Here is a 20,414-nt window from a genome sequence, read left to right as displayed (position 1 = left end):
GCATTGTTTTCATTTAGTCTGAGTGACTTCAGCATTTCAGCAGTGACTTCCCATTCAGCTGTCTTTCGCTGTCATTTCAGTTACGATTCAATAAAGTCTGCGTCAGGGTGGGTGGGAGCTAAGGGCCATGTGGGGAGAGGGAATGGCACATAGGTGAAGGAGTGTATAGTTGCTAAGGGTGTAATTATTCCTCAAGGGGTTACTTATTGTTGTCCTTGCCTCAGTGATAAAACAAAGCTGACTGGGCAAGTTCCATTACAGTTTGTTCAGGCTTTTATTCTAGTGCTTGACAACTTGTCTCGGGCATCATAGGAATCATATTAAGACTCAAATTTGAGGTGGACGAGGTCATAGCCGTCTGAAAAAAAAAAAACCGACAAGCGGGATAAAGGCCCCGGTGGTGATGTTTTGGAAGTTGAGCTTTGTGACATCTTTATGGCCCTGCTTATGTTCAACAACATTAGCATGTCCACAATGCACTTCTCTGCTTGTCTGCCTCCCCCCTTTTTTCTCTCCTCCCTTTTCTCACACACATACACATTTACACAACTCAGGGGGGAAAAAATGACCTCTCGGCAGCTCTCAATTCACTGCACTTCTATAGCCTTGAATGGACCGGCTCAACAAAAGGTGACATAATTTTCTCAGGGTTTGATTGGCCCCCTCCATGCCACAAGATGACATCATGCGAGCCTCCCCCTCAAACACTCTACCACCACCTCCAGCACTATCACACAACCCCCCCTCTGTTCTTGGATGCTGTGTTACCAAGACAACAGAGCTAGGCCCAGGCCATGGGGCAGGACTTGGCAACGTGTTGCAGCTTGGCTGTCCATAATAAGCTCAGGCAGCGTTGCTGTTGTGTTTGTGGTAAACAGTCTTGGGAAATGATACGGGGGAGACGGGAAGAAGGGATGGGATAATGATAGTTTGCCTTTTCATTCAACCTCTCCTCTACATGGAGTATTTATGTAGCTATCAGCATCAGGAAGTATTTCAACAAGAAGTGTCAAGTCACAAACCTTTGATGTGAAGATTCTTGTCAACTAGTGAACTCTTACAACTTGAAGCCTCCACATGGTTCTGGTATAAGGTTTACTCTGTCTCCATTTATATTCAAGTTCAAGGAGAGAGTATGTGCCCACAAGGCATGGCTAATTGGCTAATTTGCTTTTATTAATTACAGATTTTTATCCTGTTAAAATACGTGATGATTAAAATACATGATTTTTCAAAGCTGTACTTTGTACTTGTTGCCTTTAAAAAATAATAATGTCAGCATATGTATTCCGAATTTGACATAATATGACACTTTTTCTAAAACTGTGGGCAGTGGTGGTATTTGTCATTCCACTGGTCTATGACATCAAATAATACATCCTAGGCTCTCACACAGAATCAGAGCCAGAAAATCTGCTGGCTGCCTATGGCTCAGCTCTGTAAAACCTGTGTCCTTAACTAATGAATGCCACTTTTCATACTGGTATGCATCCAGAAATATTACAGGCCCTGTATACCAGACTATCACACACATACAAATGACCATTTCCCCTTGGAATTGTCATTAATGAGGATAATTTGAAGGTGGTTGACATACAGCTCTGAGCCAAACCTTGTTGGTTCCAAACTCTCCTGCAGCACTGATGCCTTTCAGCACGCTCCAAACCATTTCCTCAAATTGGTGCTGTATCCCAAGAAAAAATGACACAATTACCACTTGGTCTTGGAGAGAGTCCATGCTTCATGTTGAACATTACATATTGCACTAAAGAGTCGTGTGACGCATGTGCCTCTGCTGGTACGTATTGATTTAAATAGTCAATATAAGGTAATTTTTTTCCTTCTTTCCATGCAGGTTTTTGTCTTTATCGTGCCCATCATGTAAAGTCTCTTACCCATTTTAAAGTGCTCCTCTCTCTAGTTTTCATACTTTGCCTTTCGTCTTTCCTGTGGTGTGATGTGATTAACTGTGGTGCACAGGGTTGGCCCCTTTTTGGACTTTGTTGGACGAAAGCAGCTTTAGTGGGTTTTTGAGCTTGGTTGAACACCGACTGGGTATCGGTTACCTCTGGCATGCCGAGGATGCGTGGGCTCCCAATGTCCATGACGTCGATCCGCTCAGCTTTGCTTGCAAAAAAGAAATGGTGGGAATCTGCTATACCCTGCCCTTTCTCCTTATTTTCCACAATTGTTCTTTTATGGAGAGAACCTATTTCCAACAGGTTTTCACGTGTCATGGGATTTACCTTGAGTGTATTTTGGCTGTATTTTCCCAAGTAAGAACTTCATCAATAAAACGACTTCAAAGTGAGAGTGACATTAAGGTAACAGATACTGCACAACTTATTCACTGTGACAGCCTTGACTGGACTGGAGGGGTGACTCAGATAAGGTGGTTGCATGGCAAACCATCCTTCGGTCTAGGCAAGCACCATCTATCATCCTCTCCATCACTTGCCTCTCTTACTCACTCCTAATCCTCATTGAGTAGGGGAAGGAGAGACTCGGTAAGCAGCAGAGGATGAGGAGGAGGGGAGTGACAGAGCAGGCCAAAGGCTCCACTGACATCCATGGGAATCTGCAGATCCATTCAGTGGTAATTATCAGCATCAATGCAAAGAGGCAGTGGCAAGGCAAGGGGTGGGGGCAAGGGGTGTGGGAGAGTTTTGGGGGTGGGATTGGGGAGAAGGAAGGGGGTTGGGGGAGGGTCGGTCAAGGATAGAAATAATGGTGCAGATCCAAGAGTGAAAATGAGAAGAGGAAATTAGAATTAGAAAGAATTGTGGGTTTACTTTCAATTATGGTAAATATGACGTGAGCTTCATGTTATGAGAAAGCACATGTTGATTCAAGGCAACATTTCCCTTTAGCTTTCTGGAAAAGTGATTACCATAATATATTTATACGACTATCTGTAACAGACATTTTATTTCTCTGATTAAGTCACTTCTCACTTTGTTTTTGGTCCAGGTCAGTGCTTTTATTTAATTACTGTCAGTGGAGATTATTTAATTTACTTAGACTTAAATTAAACCATTATTCAATTTTTAAAAATGCTTTCAACTTCTTGCTAAGGGCACATCTGCAATCTGAAAGTTTTTTGTATGTACAGTATTTTTTTAATTGATGTTTTAGAAAGAAAAAAGGTTGCATGGACATATATGAGCCAGTGTAAAGTGAAGGAGCATGGCAGAAGTTCTCAAGTCCAGGATGCCAACCCTCTTCCCTTCCTACATCATACATCACTCTGACAGGCCATTTCACTCCTGGATTCAGAATCCAGGCTGAGAGACCACCTCAAACACTCTGGGCTTGTCACCGCATGGTGAGAACGTCACTCCCAGGCCACTGAACACCACGTTTGAACTTTGGCCAGCTGGCAGAGCCGAATCTGTTCAGCTAAGAAAATTATGACAAATGATTGTTTTTTTTTTTTAAATTCCCTTTCCTAATTTTACACAGAAAATCTGAAAATTTTCCAGCAGAGGGAGATTCACCGCATCAGCTCTGGGTGACCTTTAACGACTTATAAAGAGGAAGAATCAAATTTAAAAGGAAAAGACTAAAATTTTTGGGCGTCAGTTCTCTCAAACAGTGTTGCTCATTCCTTTTCTCTGTGGAGAAAAGGTCAAGTCAAAGGTCAGGTCAGCACTTGTCTTCTTCGTTAGAAAGTCTGGTGATACTCTGGACTTTACCAAAAGAAACATTGTCAGCTAGAGATGTTTCATTATGCCTCTGATGAATTTAGAAGGATGGTGTCAACCTGTCAGCTCCAAGGATAAATGATGTCTTAATGTCAAGCTGTCAGAAAGAGGTATCGTAAAATATGGTGAGAATGCTCAGAAAAAAGGCACTGTGGTCAGACTTCTCCTTAGAGGTGTGTGGTAAGTTAGGGTAAAAGTAAAATTCCCCTAAAAGCACATGTAGCCATGTGTTGTTTATTTGCAGTTTATAACGTTTTATAAGTGCTTGAGAAAAAAAAAAGATCACTTCCTTTTTAAATGGAAGAAACATCACGTTTGAATCCCAGGTAAAACACCTTTTTTTGTTTGTTTGCTTGTATGTTAGAAATTTCTATGACGTTTCTTGACTCAACAAGAAACAAAAACAGGTTCATGTTCCTCATCATTAAAGGTGGTTCTTGAAGTCTTTATAATCAACCTTTAAGACTGGATTTTCTGTATACACAAGAAGGAAGCTAATTACTTCCTGAAAATAGTAAATTTACCATTTTTTGTTGCGTAATTAAAAAATATTGTGGGATCTCATTTCGTTGTAAAAACCAGCATGATGGTTTTCTACCTCCCACACACGCCCACCAAAGCAGACCTCTTTGGTCAGGGAAAAAGAGTGACCCTGTGACACACACACACCCAAAGTTCCTTTTTACACACAGCACTTGAATTTCATTTCCTGACGTGTAAAGCTAACAGAGCGGCGCGGAGCAGCGAGAATTCAAGTAGTGATCTGTCACAATGATAGCACAAAGATGGTGGCGGTGCCAGCGTGTGCAGTTTGCTTTCTTATTTATTTCTTAAGCTTGCTCTTTGACAGATCTGCATAGAAAAATCCTAAAACACACCGTGAGTTGTTGCACACACACAGACGTACCGTACACAGCCAATCGCGTTGCCAGATAAGACCTGTCACTCCTGTATCTAGACTGGTTGATAGCCATCAGGTCTGAAGTAGACTTGTTTACACAGTCTACACACATGAGTGAGGCCCTCAGTACCAACACACAACTCTGATTCAGCTGCTACACACCGTTTCACATGCATGTACACCAAGGTCGCCATCATATAGCCAATGTTTGCACTTTGCAAGGAAAAAAAAATCACAGCTTGGGAAACTCAAACCATGAACTTGTGCCAGTCCTGTCCTGCATTCAATGTGGAACGCTTAGTGGCTCCTCTGCTCTTACAATGTGCTGAAAAGCAAGAGATATGCTAAAATAAATATTGCAACACTCCTATGTCCCCATTAAGGCTTAACATTCTGGTAACTGTGGGTAAATAAGGTTAAAGCCATGATGCGCTCTGCATGTGCAGAAATCATAGGAATCTGACACGAACTTAGATGCGCTTTTATCTTGAAACAGAGGATGTAAAAATACTGCAGACTCAGGGCTTTTCTTCCCTTGTGATTGTATTTCAAAGGCAGCTTTCTCTTGATATTCATCCTGCTTGAAATGTAGCCCAGAAAGTTGATGTTATGTGATCTTATCCCTTTTCTTATTAGAAATTCAAAAAGCTTCCCACGTCTCTGAAAACTCTGAATTCCAAACAATAGAAAATTTGTATTTATTTTTCACTTTTAATGCAGTGTCACTGCATTTCATTCTGCACCTTGGACAAGATGTTTTTTTCTGGTTAAATAATATGACGGATAATAGCGTAATAATGCCTGCCCCCTCCCTCCCCAATTAAAAAAACATTGAGTTACACAACCTATCAAATCATGAATCTACATTTTCTAAACATCTGTAAAATGTCTGTCCATGACTGAGCAATTCACTTTACAAAATGCGTTTACTTAGCTGAGCCACTCCCACAGTTTACTTCCCCTGTGTGCAGAATCAAGCATGATTTCACACATTTAAGGGAAATTTATTTGGATGGAGAAACGCGTCGCACTGGCCCTCTTCCAGTCAGTTAGTTCTGGGTGAAATGCAGCAGGAGTAGTAGTCACACAACACTTAAAACAATCTGATTGGGGAAAGTTAAATACTAAAACCCTTTTTTTTTCTCTAAAAAAGCGAGATCCTCTTAATATTGATGTTTTGTGTGATATGTTCCGATGCTGAGACACTTTTTTTCCTGAGGTTTCCAGGAACGTACATCAGTGTCTGACAGTGAGCAGGCTTTTAGGTTGGTTGGGTAATTTTCCCAGCAATTGGCTCCGTATGCCCTCTCTTTGGGAATGTGTTTCTGTAGGGGAGGTGGATTTGCCTCCCAGTGTAAAATGACGGTTGCAAGATTTGCGCCATAAAACTACCTACACTCACTGTTAATTTTGTTTATTTCTCAGTTGGAGAGAATGTAACAGGTTGTATTTGTGCATGAGCTTATTTGTTTATGTGATTCTGTCATGTGCTTGTAATCTAATTTCCGGCATTGAATGATTCAGCCCTTTTTGTGAAGCTTCATTGTACTCATGGGAGTACCCATGTTGAATCCTCCTGAGAATGGCTTTTAGAAAACAGTCCCATCTCCACCAGAAGCAGCTTGAATGACACTGTCATCTCTGCAGGTTATTGTTATTTGGCACCTGTTTGGACTAGGCCCAATTTCTCATGGCATACAATGTAATGCAACTAACGTCTAGAATGTACTACTCTTACTGAACACCTTTCATTATTTGCTTTTTTGCTGTGAGAAAGAAGCACGCTAACCAGTGATTCAACCTTTTTTCACACAGTTACGCTCCCATCTGATCTTTCTTTTAACATCTAAGAAACCAAATGCAAATTCAGTCTGATCCTGGTGCTGAGCTTTTGCTTGACATAGAATAAGAATCACAGCATTAAATTCCCCATAGTGATGTCAAACTCTTTCTTTTCCTGTTTTGATACAGTCTACTCACACTTCACACTATGCCTTTAAAGCACCTGGGAACTCCCCAGAAAGAGGGAAAGCAAGAGATGAACTTAATCAGTAAACAGAGGGAAGTAACAATGACCTTATGGTGTAGGGGGAAAAAAAGTCAGCTTAGCAATCTGAAAAATCCCTCCAGTATAGCAGTGTGCTAAGTGTTTAAGTGTTTACAACCGGGGCATGTTGGAGTTATTTAGCAACGGACATGGGAGTTATACTGTGGCTTTACAGCTGGGGCCAAGCGTGATTAGTGTGATGGCCATAATGACAGTGGTGATGGTGTTGAGGTTACCAAGAGGTTATGATGGGCTGAGGAAGAGACAGAGTTTATTGCCACTGGGAGGAATGCATTGTATGTATTTGTTTTTAACACCAGAACCTTTTCAGAAACTGGTATCCCAATTAAATGCATTATTTATAGCTGTGATACTAAAAAAATATTACAACTCAGCTTTTATGAGGGGGAATAGCTTGAAATGAACATAAGAAAATTCTTGGTATGATTGATAACAAATAGTGTGGGATGGATGGGAGTGATCGAGCGTCTTGGGACTGGAGCACATCCTGTCAGCTGAACTTCCTCTTCTTTTCTCCCTCCTTCCATTCTCTTCTAAACAGCTGGCGCTCGCAACTGCATGCAGGGTGATGTGTGGGTTGAAGGGGTCTCTCTTCAGGATTTCCAGCTGAATAGGGGCTCAGCCTCGAAGAGTGCTATGGGGTTAGCTGACCTTTCGGCCCCTGGGTTAACCTATCAGCTTCATCTCTCCCCAGGGTCAAACCCATAGCCATACTGAACACATTAACCCACTGACCCGCTCTGTGCTCCTTAGTACACTCCATTTTCACTCAGTAGCAGCAATGGCTTTTATACACACTGATTTGCAAATAGTGAGATATAATGAATAATAGGTTGAAGACTAAATGGTCCCCTTGCATGTGAGCAAAAGATCATAGCATCATCAGTGGACGGGGCAGTTTAGGACATAGCCGCACCAACTACAAGCTCAAAGTCTGTTCGGCTAGACTTAGCAGGAACTGTTCAGCAGCTCCTGATTAGAGCTGAAGGCTCAATTTCCAGGCCTGCGGGACGCAGGGCTTCCAGGCTGGTCAGGTGGAAGGCTTGAGGCTGGGTGACTATCACAGGGTAGCACTACTCCTCCCTCCCTCGCCACTGATCTGCCCAGCATGCACAGGACTTAGGGCAAAAGCCGGGGATTATCTCCACTGCACTTCCACCTCTACCACCCACTGCCTGCTTGCAATGCAACACCACACTACCCATAACTCACCTCCTTTCTTCCAGCCCTTCTAACTTGACTCCAGGCAGGTCACCCACACGCACACATGCACCGTAGTTTCGTTGTCAGTACTCAACATGTTGAGTACACTTCAGCAGCAGTGAATTTAGAGCCGTGTTCCTCTTTCTCTCACTCTCATAGTCACATTTGTCCAAGCCATATTTCTCCTGAGGGAGACAATAAAGACTAAACTAATCACCGAACAAATGATCTGTGAAATAGATTAATTAATAACAAATTCACAAATGAATTCATAACAAATGTCTTGTCATTGCAGGCTGAACACTTGAGCTTTATTGTTCTTTATTATGTATGGCTCCCAGTGACAGACAGGAAACAATACTTGTTTTTCGTGTTCTGTCTTAATGCCATTTTAGTTACTCATCCACACACTCACTCACTCATCACTCACTAATCAACTCAGATAGCATCTGGAAAGAGACATAATGTAAGACTGACATGTGAAGACAAAGTCTGAGCACCTATATTTCTTGTCTCGTTTTAATTGTCGATCCAGCAGCATTAATTCATTCAATTAATTAGCTAATTTATTTATTTGCACCACTTTATTGGTTTATCTGTAACATATCACCCTTCCTACCTACCCTGTGCATCAGTGATGATTTCCAAATCTATCTACCTGCATCTACAAAGACTTCTTTAATGTTAGTTTTGCATTAAACGATAGTGCCGCAGCCTTTTAACACAGTTTGAACAATTAGATTGGTCCTTCTGTTTGTTAAGGGTTAAGGATAGGATCGTTTTTTGTGAAAGAGATGACAGAGGGAACTAAAGGCCTCTACCTTACTCTCTGTAGGGCTTCTCTCCACATGGCACTGTTTTAAAGGCAGCTTATGTTTCATTTCCTCATAACTCGTTGCCTACTGTGTGCTCTGCATTTCTCCCCATTTCTTCCATTCTGTCTCTGTGCTTCTCTGTCTGACACGAGATGGTCGTATCCTCCGAGTAACTGACACACTAATGAGCCACCTCTCGCTCATTATGTCATGTGTGAGCGCTGACAAGTGTCTAGCTTCTGTGTGGGTTGAAAAACAAACAGTAGCTGAATAAAGATGACTATTGATAGAGACACTACAACAAATCAGAGCTCACAATCGGATGACATCAGTTGGCCTGTGGCTGACCCGGCAATGCTGCAACAAACGTTTGGAGAGATAAAAAAAGAAAAGAAAAAGAAAACACTGGTTTTATCAGACATGTAAGAGGAAGTGATAGAGCTCTGTTTAGAAGAGAAAGGATGAAGTAAATGATCTCATTATGTTGGAATAGGGTTGTATCTCTTGCAATGATTAATTTTTTTCTCCCTCTCTTCTTCTTCTTCTTCTTTTTTTTTTTTTTGCTGTTGCTTGGGTTTATTTCTTTGGCTGTCTTTGAGGGTTTACATTAGTGATTTGTGTCTATGCTTCCAATGCAGGCCAAAAGCTGCAGTGTTGCAGCTGTGGGGTGGGATCCACTTGGCATGGTGACATGCTTTCTGTGTTAAAGCTTAAGTCAGAGAGATGTGCACTATTCCCAGCCCATTTCTTTGCGTGGTGCTGCTGATGTAAAACGATATGAAAAAGATTTCAGCTGCACTGGAAGACAGGTTCAGAGCAGCTTTGCACTGTTTGTGTTCCGTTTTAGACAAGTTAAACGAGCTAAAATGGCCTCCGAGAAAGTGGATATGTGCTGACATGTTTTCACAAAGTCTGCTTACTGCAGACATTGGCTCATTCTCCATGGCAGAGGTGGCAGCGAGTATGCTTGTGTGTGTGTGTGTGTGTGTGTGTGTGTGTGTGTGTGTATACACTGTATAGGGATGCTTATGTTTCCTACTAGGGGATGGAGTGACAAAGAGCACCATCAACAAATGATTGGCCTGGTGCCAGAGGAGATAACAACACTGTTGAAAAGATTTTTAGGGTAATGTGGTAGCAGTGGAAACAATGATGTCATCGAGGGATTTTGGCTGCTATCTAGAACCGCTGGTCTCCTAGAACTAAAAGAAAAAAAGGAAAAGGAAGAAAAGATAAGAGTGGTTAAAAGGTTGTAGGTGCAGAGGTGGCGAGTTTCTATGACTTTTGGAATATAAGAAGGGCTCTGATGGTGCGAACTATACTATATTGTTTACCTCATTCTTGGTATGCATTTGTGCATAATGTGAATGACATATCTATAGTCAGAGCATGGTGGCAGAGCGTAGTTTATCATGATCTATCCTCTGCTTTTTCTCTTCCTCTGTCCCCTTAACCTGGCCTCTGTAAAACCACTCTGCAAGCACGTAGTCACTGCACCCCTCCCTTCACCTGCTTATGTCTGCAATCACACTGCCCTCACATACTGCTGGCAAATAGCCATTTAAGCAGTGCAGATACCATACTGACTCCAATGCTACCCACACCTGACAAACAGGAGGATTACAAGCATCAAAGTAGCAGCTGCACAGCTCTGGTTTTGCACCGCGCTCAGTTGCTGAAGATTAAAAGTGTGTATCAAATTCAGAGCAGAAACTCAAACAAAAAGTCAAGTTTGTTCTGCTTCTTTTATCACGCAGACACATATATTTCTAAAACAGAAACAGGAAGTATTGTGTGTAATGTAGGAAGTTCAACAAAATGCCTTAACCTTACTGGTTAAACAGGAGCAGGATTTACAAAAGCCAACAAATTTATCTAGAGTGGTTTTGGGTTTGGCATCCTTTAGTTATATTAAACCTGCCCAAGTGATTGGCAGCAAGCACTGAGCACCTCCATTGAACAAGCTTACAGAGGACTTAACGAAACAAAACAGTCCCTGCCCATAAAACATAGAAATGTAACTGAGATTCATAGTAGTTGAAATATAGATGTTATGCATGACAGGGTATGAGTGCACAAAGGTTAGCTCAGTTACTTAGCCCATTACTTTCATGTTATAGTTTGGATGCTTAAGTGAGAGGTGCCTGCAGCTTGAGGTAAAACCAAAGGCCTTACAGTTTAGGTGGGCCTATTGTGTTAGCTTAGCTCTGACAGCACCTGGGACTGTTTAGCATCCTGGCTAGCTGACATTGCTGCTGGATAAATTTCAGCTCTGTGGGAGAGGAGCAAAATCTACAAAGACAGAAGGAGATTTCTGATGTAAGCATAACAGGATTGACACCAAATGTTCTCAATTCACACATGCACAGTCTAATGTCTCACTTACCAAGCATCATGTTCAGAGTGCACTTTGCAGTTGCGTCACACAGGCCCGCTGAACATTGTTTGTGTGTGGACCTGCCCTACAAATAATACAAGAGAAGATACACAATATTTGATGAGAACACAAACAGTAACTGACAGTCATGTATTTCCCAGTTGTGAATCAAAAAATGAGACAGCAATTGTGAGAAAAACCCCTTCCAGTCTCTCTGTCAGTGGAATGAGATTTAGGTTAAAATAAACTGTATATTCAACTTACGTAGCGGTTTTTTTTTTTTTTGTAATCATTTTCCCATTTTTGCCTCAGCATGATGTGAGGTTGCCTCACTTTATCCACTAAGAGTACAGTTCCTTAATCCCAAAATGGTCCTTCTACTTGCTCTCACATCCAGCCTTACTTTTCACATTAGTGCGGGGCTTGAGCAGTGGTTCCACCTCAAAAGCTGTTGGCTGTGATTCTTGTTCCAGGTCCAGGGTCTGCACCACTACTGCAGCATGGCAGCTTTGTCCAAAAAGGTTTCAAAGACAAAGGCTCTGGGTCAGAAACAGGGGCTTCTCTTTGTGACGCAGTCATGCCAGAAAACAAGGGTAAGCCTGCTTTACTGGATGGATGGGGCAATGTTCTGCCTTGACCAGTGCTGACCTGACTAGACGACCACAAGCGCTTGGCCGACTTCAGTTAATTTTCGGGCTGCCATCCCACCTCCATGTTCTGTGCTCAATTTGGGCTTTCTTGATCCGTCCCAAACAAAACCACAAAAGCGGAGGGGCTGATGCAGTGAGACTGTTGAGAGGCTCTACCTCGCTGTGAGGTCATAGACTGCGTGCCCCAGCCTAATACTTGGCATGTTGCATGAGAACTGTTTTAAATCCCATACCTCCCATTCCTTTTTCTTCTCCCTCTGCTCCCGCTTCTTTCTCTCTACTATCACCCGGCTTTCTTTCAGGGATCTGGCATCTTAACACTTCATCATCCTTCAACCTCCTGATCTGGGGAAGAAGCAACAGAACATATGTTATCCGTATCATGGTCATGTTACTCATCAAGATCACATCCATCTTCACACAGCAGAAATCATTAGTGTGTCTGCTTCTTGGCATTACAGGATGGTGCTATGACGTGATATGTTAGCATAACACCAGCACTGCCAAGGTGGCTATATGGTAAGGCAGAGGAGCTTTTTATGTTTGGGTACAGTTACATGCCACAGAGGCCTATCAAGTCTCGAGCCAAACCTCTAAGAAAGCACCATATCCCTCATCTCTCTACATGACTGCCTTGCTAAACTGGACATAAAGCTCAGACATTAAGACGGAGATTTAATCATTGGGACGTTGCTGGTGTTTATTTTCAGTGATCAAAAAGAGATTTCTTCCAGGGAAGGAAAGGAGGGAAGCTGATGAGTCGCAACCAGGTACAATTGTATACCTGAATGCAAACAGTGTTATCCGATGCAACAAGCAATTATAAACAGGAAAGAGGAGAACTTTAAATTTCCTTCCAGGTCTCCTTTGCAGCGACTTGTACACAGAAGTCTGTTACACTTCCACAGCTCAGTTACTGCCTGGGCAAGCTCCAAGGGCAATTTTCTTGTACCATACCATGTTGAATGGTAATATCGCCACTGCTGCTCAAACTGCGGTGAACTTTTATACACGATGAGACACGCATGGCTTGGGAACATATTGCTTGTCAGTCATACATCACCTTGTTCTAACACCTTAACAGACACAAAGGTGCCAGTATTGTTTCTATAACGCTCCCTCCTTTCAGGGTCTGATTCTTTATTTTACAGTGGGAGGAAAAAAATCACTTCCTGCATTAGAAAGTGTCATGTTACTGTCTCACACAAACAGCTCCTTGTCTCCCCGTGCAATTTACCTGTCCCATAGCCATAAGGGCTGTTGTTCCCCTTCGCTTCGTCAGGGCACAGAGCTCAGTTCACTTGGAGGACAGGCTTACTGTTGATGTTGTCTCTGTGATACACAACCGCTAGAGAATGAGACGGAACTCAAATTATGGGATGTCATGTATGGGAATAGTCAGCAGTTTGCAGCAGTTATACAAAGTTTTCCCAGGAAACTAAGCAATTATATTTTGTCTTGAATTTCACAAAGGTTTTAAGAAGACTTGACATTCAGGCATTTCAAGCAAAACAAACTTTTATCTCATTTAATCAAAAAGAGATCCTCAAATAAAATGCTCAAAAATACTGCTTTTATTATCAGTGGAAAGTTTTGTTGAATTGAAGGACTACTGTTTGCTCACCAGAAGTGTGAATATTTTGTTGTCTTGCCAGGTCTGGTCCAAGACTAATAAGTACGTTAGCCACACCCTTCACTGCCTGCCTAGTATGCTGAAGGCCTTAGGCCAAGGGTTATTAAATAGTGCATGAATATACTCTGCTAAGACTTGTTTTGCCTGTCATTGTAGTTCAAGAGTATCAACCCAGAGGAAGTGTCAGTAGCTCTATATCCAGTGGCTTTGTGCTGGGTGTGTATAAGTTTGCACACTTGCACAAATTGGCATACATTTTTTAGAACCGCATGACTGTGCAAAATTGATTAACAGGAATAAAGTGTGTTTGTGTATTGTCTTCATCGTCATGCTCTCCCAACGCTCATGTATGTGTACAGCGCGATGTGTACTCTTCTGTACTCAGCATATATTGACAGCTGTTTGTGTTAACAGATTGGATCCAGCAGGTTTTATAGCGCTCCCTCATTCTTTGAAATGTGATTATTTTATTGCGCATCACATAAAAAGCTTCTTCCGAAGTTCTGTCATCAGATTGCAGCCATTCCAGTTCTTACTAGCTATTTTATTATCCCGCTGCCTTAAAAATTAAGAGCAAAATTAAGGGTGAAGAGAACGAGATGAAAGAACTTGGCTAGGGGTGCCAAAGTTTTACAGTATTATCCGGCTCATAAAAGCACACTGGTGATGATTACACATTAGTGGAAAATTTTTCTTAAGTCATGTAGCTGCACTATGACCAGTCTCTCAGAGGCTCGCTTGCAGGACCGTGACCTGGAAATATGCTGGATTGCCAGAACACATTAAAAAAGAAACAAAGCAAAGCTAAACAGGCTACATGGACGAGATGGGGTATGTCTGAAAAAATATTTTTAAAGCATTTTAATAAATTGTAAACAATTTTAATGCAGCAGTGCTGTATAGATAGAAGGTGTTTAGATGTTTCTTCCTCATTGGCTTGAATATTCTCCAGGTTGGACCAGCAACTTAAATCTTGAAGTTGGTGTGTATATGCATGTGAGTTGTTGCCTGTTTCTTTGTGTCAGTGACAACACGGTGCTCTGTCCAGGTTGTAACCTGCTTCATAATTGATGTATGAACTTTATCCAATGTCTTGTAAGACATGAACAATCAGGTATAGAGAAATAATTTATCTCTTGTGAAGTTTAGCATATATATCGTGCACTATTAAGAAAACAATGCATAAACATTAAAAGAACATATTAAACATGCATACCACAAAATATCTTATTACTTACCCATGATCTGATAGTTACAGCCTATCATAGCCATATAAAATCCAGCCTTTTTGCTGTGTGTTGTCCACCTCAGCTTACTATTCTCCACCTCTCTCTGCTGCTGCTGCTGCTCTCTGCAGCATATTTCATTTCATATGAGAGTGAAAATTAGAGCATGTAATTGTGAAGAATTCGGATACACAGATCACTGTCTTTTTTGTCTGACATCCTGTTGGAAAGAGTTGGAAAGGACTGACACATTTGTTGCTATGCATTCAAAGATGAGCATACACAACATTCAGGAAGTGACCTCACTTTAGCAAGGATGCAAAATGTAGAATATGTAAGATCTTAGGCTAATGGATGCTTGATTGTGAACATCTGCAGCATTTTTCACACACAACCAATTAAACCAGGTCAGTTTAAGAGTCAAAAGCCAAAGGTAAAGTGAACCTTCAGTTGCACAAATCTTTTCCTTTATTGAATACTTTTTTCTTCAGCCACATTTGTTTCTTGTTGCTCAGTATCTATGCAAACAGGCCACTAATCAGAAAATCTGAGTCATGCAGAACACATAAGCTGACAGCTTGTGCCCAGTCAACTGTGCTTGGTGGGTGAAACACATGAACGGGTACTTGTTGCTTTATGCTATACTCACACTCACGTATTTTTTAGACAGAATCATTTGCCTTGACGTTAAAGTGAGCGACAGTGTTTATTGTGGGTTGTACTTGCCAGCTAGGAACATGCTTTATTTTATCTGAATAAATTGTATAATCTAAAAACACATTTGTAGTTCACTGAGGATGAAAACTGTGTTTGAGGTGCAAAAAACCCCTGAGTAATGCCAGATAATGAGGCCTTAAGAGGATATTATGGTTGTCCAAGGTGGGAAAACTTGGACAGCCAATGTCCTTCCTTCTTGTGCTGTCTGTCTGTTAAGCTAAAAACTAATAGAGGTGTGTCTCAGAGAGTGTAAGCGTGTTGGCGAATAGAGTTACTGCCAATAAGAAGCTATATGGAAAGAGGAAAATGAAAATGAGTGGAAGGAAAGGGAGAAAAAAGTAATTTTACAGAAAGATTCAGTTGTTTAACAGAATGTGGAGTAGAGGTGAAGAGATGGTGTGATCCTAAATGGCCGAGTGGAAACTCTGCTCTGACAAGGGGCTCTCAGCGCTCCCAGCAGCCATCTCAGAGCGCTGCCATCGCTATGGTGACGGCAGACTGTTTTCTTTAATAATAGGCAACTGTGAGTGCGTAAGCGTTCCCGCGCACGGATACTCAAACATTAAGGACACCTGTCAAAGAAAGCCTGTCCTGTGAAATTTGATGAGCTCAACAACTACTGTGGAAATGCACGGGCTTATGTTTACTGTGCACTCACAGGCACCTCACAGATGAGAATCGTCAGCGCAGTTGATGCGGACATCAAACTGTTCACGAAAGGGCCCTGAAGGAAAAGAGCTTTGACAGAAAATTTGTCTCAGTGTCTCCGCTTGACAAAAAAAAAAAGCTTACGTACGTTCAGTGGAACTCAGGAGAACTGAGAGAGATAAAAAAAAAGAAAAAGAAAATCAGTGATATTGTTCATGAAGGGATGTTTGGGGCCCGCATGTGATGTTATCACTCTGATGGTATCTCACCTTGAAGAGGTCCTGGGAGATGTGCAGCAGGGAGGGAGACTTGGTCACGTCTCATTGCTCTAAGCTGGATGACATGCAGCTGTTTACAACTTAAGGCAGCCCCCAAACCCAGAGATAGGTGTTCTGTCACATCTGCACTTTTTCCTTCATTTCCGACGGATGTCGCTTCACAATCGCGTTTTGTGCTGTGATGAGATGAGTACGATAGCTGAAAAACATGTTTTACTCACTTCCATATAAACTATATTATCATTATCGCAACATAAATCTCCCACTGGCTGACTGTGCGTTAGTCTTAGAGTAACAGCCGCAATCATAAAATGTGTTTTTTCATGTTCCTGTAAGTATACACAGAGATGATAGCTGGTGACGCTGCTTATTAGGCTTGACTACAGAAGGTGCTCATTAAAGCTGAAATTGATATGGCTCTCTGTGCTCAGTTGCTCAATGCTTTTGTTCAGTATGGGAATAGTCCTGTAACCCAGAGTGCTTGGCAGTAAAGCACTGGGTCGTTTTGGCTCTGTGGTCTGTTGTGTCTTTGTCAATCACCTGGCCCTGAGAGGAAATAGCTGTGTGGGACAGCAACATCCTGGCAAGCACCTAGGACAGCTGATACCATGGGAATGTCTGTCAAATAGAAACATCAGGCACTTGTAGGATTGTATAGTATTATTGTGTATGGAGTACATGGTGTGAAGTGATTTTCTTATGGGAAAAGAAAACTTTTCATAGCTTTTTCTTTAATGGATTGATGAAGATTATTTGCAGGATTTGTAGAACTGCATTGCCCCAACTTTGCTTTTATTTTTGGTGCCGGCTTCCTCAGGCACTGCTATTTAGACGTCAGCAGCTCTTACATCTCAATATCCTCCCAGTTATTGTTTTTTCTTTGTGTCTATGCTTCGATTATGTTAATGTATATAAATATAATAATAATAATAATAATAATAAAGTAAGGTATTATAAAGTATGGCTTTTCCATGGTTAGTGAATAACACATTTGCCTTTCATGTGAAACTGGCTTACAGTGTGATTCCCGGAGGAGACGAAAATACAGCCTCAGGAGGTCAAAGTCAGTGTACTCTTGGTTCCTGTCCCAAGCCAGGATAATTGGGAGGGTTACATCAGGAAGAGCATCCGGTGCAATATCTGTGCCAAATCAAACCTGCAGGGCAGATCTACTGCTGTGATGACTTCTTGGAAAATAATGGAGTAGTTGAAAGTACCTTTCATATGTGAAGTTGAACCTTTTCTTCTTCTGCCATGAAGAGCAAATTTGCCATAGCTGACAACGTTGGTAATTATAAGTTTGCAATAAATAAAATGTAATCATCCAGTGAAGTTATCTGTACATTTGTGTCTTTCTGTGCAATTGCATGTATCACCACTTGCATATGTTTTAAGGTATCTATAAAGGGTGTGCGTCTGGGTTCAGATGAAGGGTAACATGCATTTGTCAAATAATCTACTTTGGGATTTATAGTGGCTTGGTTAGTAACTAGCAGCAAGTGGCATATTAATAACTTAACAACTTGGCTGAAAAACACTTTCCGAATGATTTTATAATGAAAAACATTTTGCACTCAATTCAAGTGCAGCCAGTACCTGAATGGGATAATGCTTTTGATTATTATGCTTTTTATTCAATCATACAAGCTTTCTAATCTTTCCTTTATGATCCAAAGTCAGCGGAGCTCTTCAACAAGCAACAAGCCAAGAATTTAGCAACATATGGCTGGCTACAGGAGAACACATTACTAGGAGAATCCATGTAGTCTGTCATCATTTGATGCAAAGCCTAGTCTTGATCCTGTAATCACACTGAACCAATATAACAAAGAACAGACCATGCCAGTGAATCTGATTCAAAGCAATTTGTTCAGTTATAGGGAGCTGGAAAGTGGAAACTGATACCCAGTATGAGACTTTAGTTCCACTGCACTCAGGAAAAAGTGCTAAAAAAGACCCAAAAAAATCATTGTACAATATTATGGCTGCAACTACTTCAATTGTTCCATTGGCAATTTGTTGTTTTGAGCAGCGGTACCTGAACGTACAAGATAAATCAAGGACAACAGCATGTACAAGATTTACTTAGTAGCCAAGACAAACTCAGACAAACAGACAAACAAACAGCATCCAAGAGTATAGCTGAGGAAAGAATATTTCACTTCCTCTAAAAGCTATATATGAATTATCTTATAAATATTAAATTAGCAGAGCTGTACCCATATTCTTCTTAAAGTTACCAAAATATGCATTTAAAAAAGAGAATGAAACACCTGATAACTCTGTGAGTTAGATATTAACAAATACACATAAAACACTTAAAGAACTTGGTTTTACTGCAGACTGTCATTTAAAAGTCATGTTCATCATTTAATTTCCTCTTTGAAACTAATAGCGTCTCTTTTAAATCAAAGTCAGATGGTAATAATTTAATTTGGCTGAATCATATTTAAGCTCAGAAGTTGTTGTTTTTCCCCCAAGTCATGTTTCACATGGTGGAGACAATGTCAGAGTGATCAGATTTTTGATCTTCATGAGACGCTTTGACATCATCACTGTGGGCTGAACACAGACATTATGCTCTTTCACTTCTCTTTACTTTCTCATGCCTGTCTGAAATTACTGATATGATTCAAGCACTTTTTATTTTTCACCCTGCTCAAGAGGGGAAGTTTGAGTCTCTCACTGTGCCTAAATGCACTTTTCATTTTTCATTTCCACTGCACAGTGACGTAACATGCATGACAATTTCTTTCTAAGTAGTAATCTAATATAACCTCTGTGGCTTGTGCTTCTCTTTTCTCTGGAGCTGGTTGGGAGTGCCCTGTGGTCTTCAGAGGTGCATCCCCTTTTGTCATGGGTTATACATATTTCACACATTCCCAGCTCCTCCTAAAAATGGGGATTCACAGTTTGTGCCTCAGCATGTTTACTCCCTTGTTCCCATTTCCTACATGCCACTGTGGCTGAATGAATTCCAGACCACACCAAGGGTTAAAAATTTCCACTTGCCTCAATTTAAAGTTAATGTTTGTGTGTCTGCATGAAAAATGTCAGGATTTTGACAAGAACAGAACTGAAAGGCATCAGCAAAAGCTTTCCTGTAAAGTACAACAAGACTTAATCAAACATCAAAGGTCAAATGTTGTTTCGGAAATTCCAGAATCACTTCTTGCATTGCAGCTTTTGCGAGGAATCTCACATGCAAATAAAGCAAATATGATCCTGTGCATTTGTACATAACAACTGTGAGCAGGCGCACATGCGCACAGTCACAAACAAGAAGTACTAGTGAAACTTGTGTAAGTTAGTGTTGTAGGGATCCAAATTCATGGTAAGTATCGAGCACTGAGAAAGCAAACAGAAGTGTAGGATGTTTTTTTTGTTTTTTTTGTACACTGCTTATGATGCTATAAGGCTAAAGGGTGCCACACAAGCCAGTTGGACAGCCTGATAGTAGGACTGTCAAATAATGGCTAATTGTTGCTACAGCAACATCACAAACCTGTCAATTTTGTCTAAAATCATTTCTTTTTACTACCAAAATTGGCATGTTACAGAAAATACAGCAGTGTGAAGCTGTCGTGTGAAACGGTGACCCCACTGGCAAGACACCGTTGTGTGTGAATGGAAAATGGGAAGTATGGAAACATGGAAAGGAGCACAAACAGCTAAAACTCAGAGAGCCAGGAACCTTCATCTCAGGTACCCACACCAGCTAGACTAGCTCATTTTGCCAAGCGCTTACTTCACTCTTGCTCTTGAGTGCGTCACAAGAGCTGCAAGAGGTCATCTCTGACAAACACATTCCCTGGTCTCCCCATAAATAATCTGCTCCTTGTTTCCTTTGATTTTTTTAAGTAATCCTATGACCCCGGGGATGTAATGAGTTGGGATTAATTCATAATGGATGTGCTGGATATGCCCAAGGCTTCCATGTTGCAAAGCCAGCCTAACTGGGTCAACTGCCAAGAGGAGGTGATTAGGGTTTGTCTGTTTGACAGGAACCCAAAGCCTGACAAAGAGAGGTAAACTTAACTCTGGCGCCTTATTTTTCATGGAGGTGAAAGATGAAGGCACACACCCAAAAGGCCATACGCATTTAGTGACAGAGAGCACAGTAACTCTGATCATTTATGCACCCATAACCCCCAGCACTGCAGTGAGCCATAGCTATTAATGTCATATTAGCCC

General features: G+C 41.3%; 1 long non-coding RNA gene across 1 annotated transcript; it reads left to right on the top strand.

Annotated features, from left to right (window-relative positions):
• The first annotated feature begins 12,623 nt into the window (after positions 1–12,623).
• Positions 12,624–17,552, top strand: LOC145428542 (uncharacterized). Its single transcript, XR_013908834.1, has 2 exons — positions 12,624–14,182; positions 17,240–17,552. It is a non-coding gene; the product is annotated as an uncharacterized LOC145428542 (long non-coding RNA).
• The last annotated feature ends 2,862 nt before the right edge of the window (positions 17,553–20,414 follow it).

The sequence above is a fragment of the Astatotilapia calliptera genome, chromosome 4 (assembly GCF_964374335.1).
Source record: "Astatotilapia calliptera chromosome 4, fAstCal68.1, whole genome shotgun sequence".
Classification (NCBI taxonomy): domain Eukaryota; kingdom Metazoa; phylum Chordata; class Actinopteri; order Cichliformes; family Cichlidae; genus Astatotilapia; species Astatotilapia calliptera.
The sequence above is the reverse complement of the archived record's forward strand: the minus strand, read 5'-3'. Positions and strand labels throughout refer to the sequence as shown.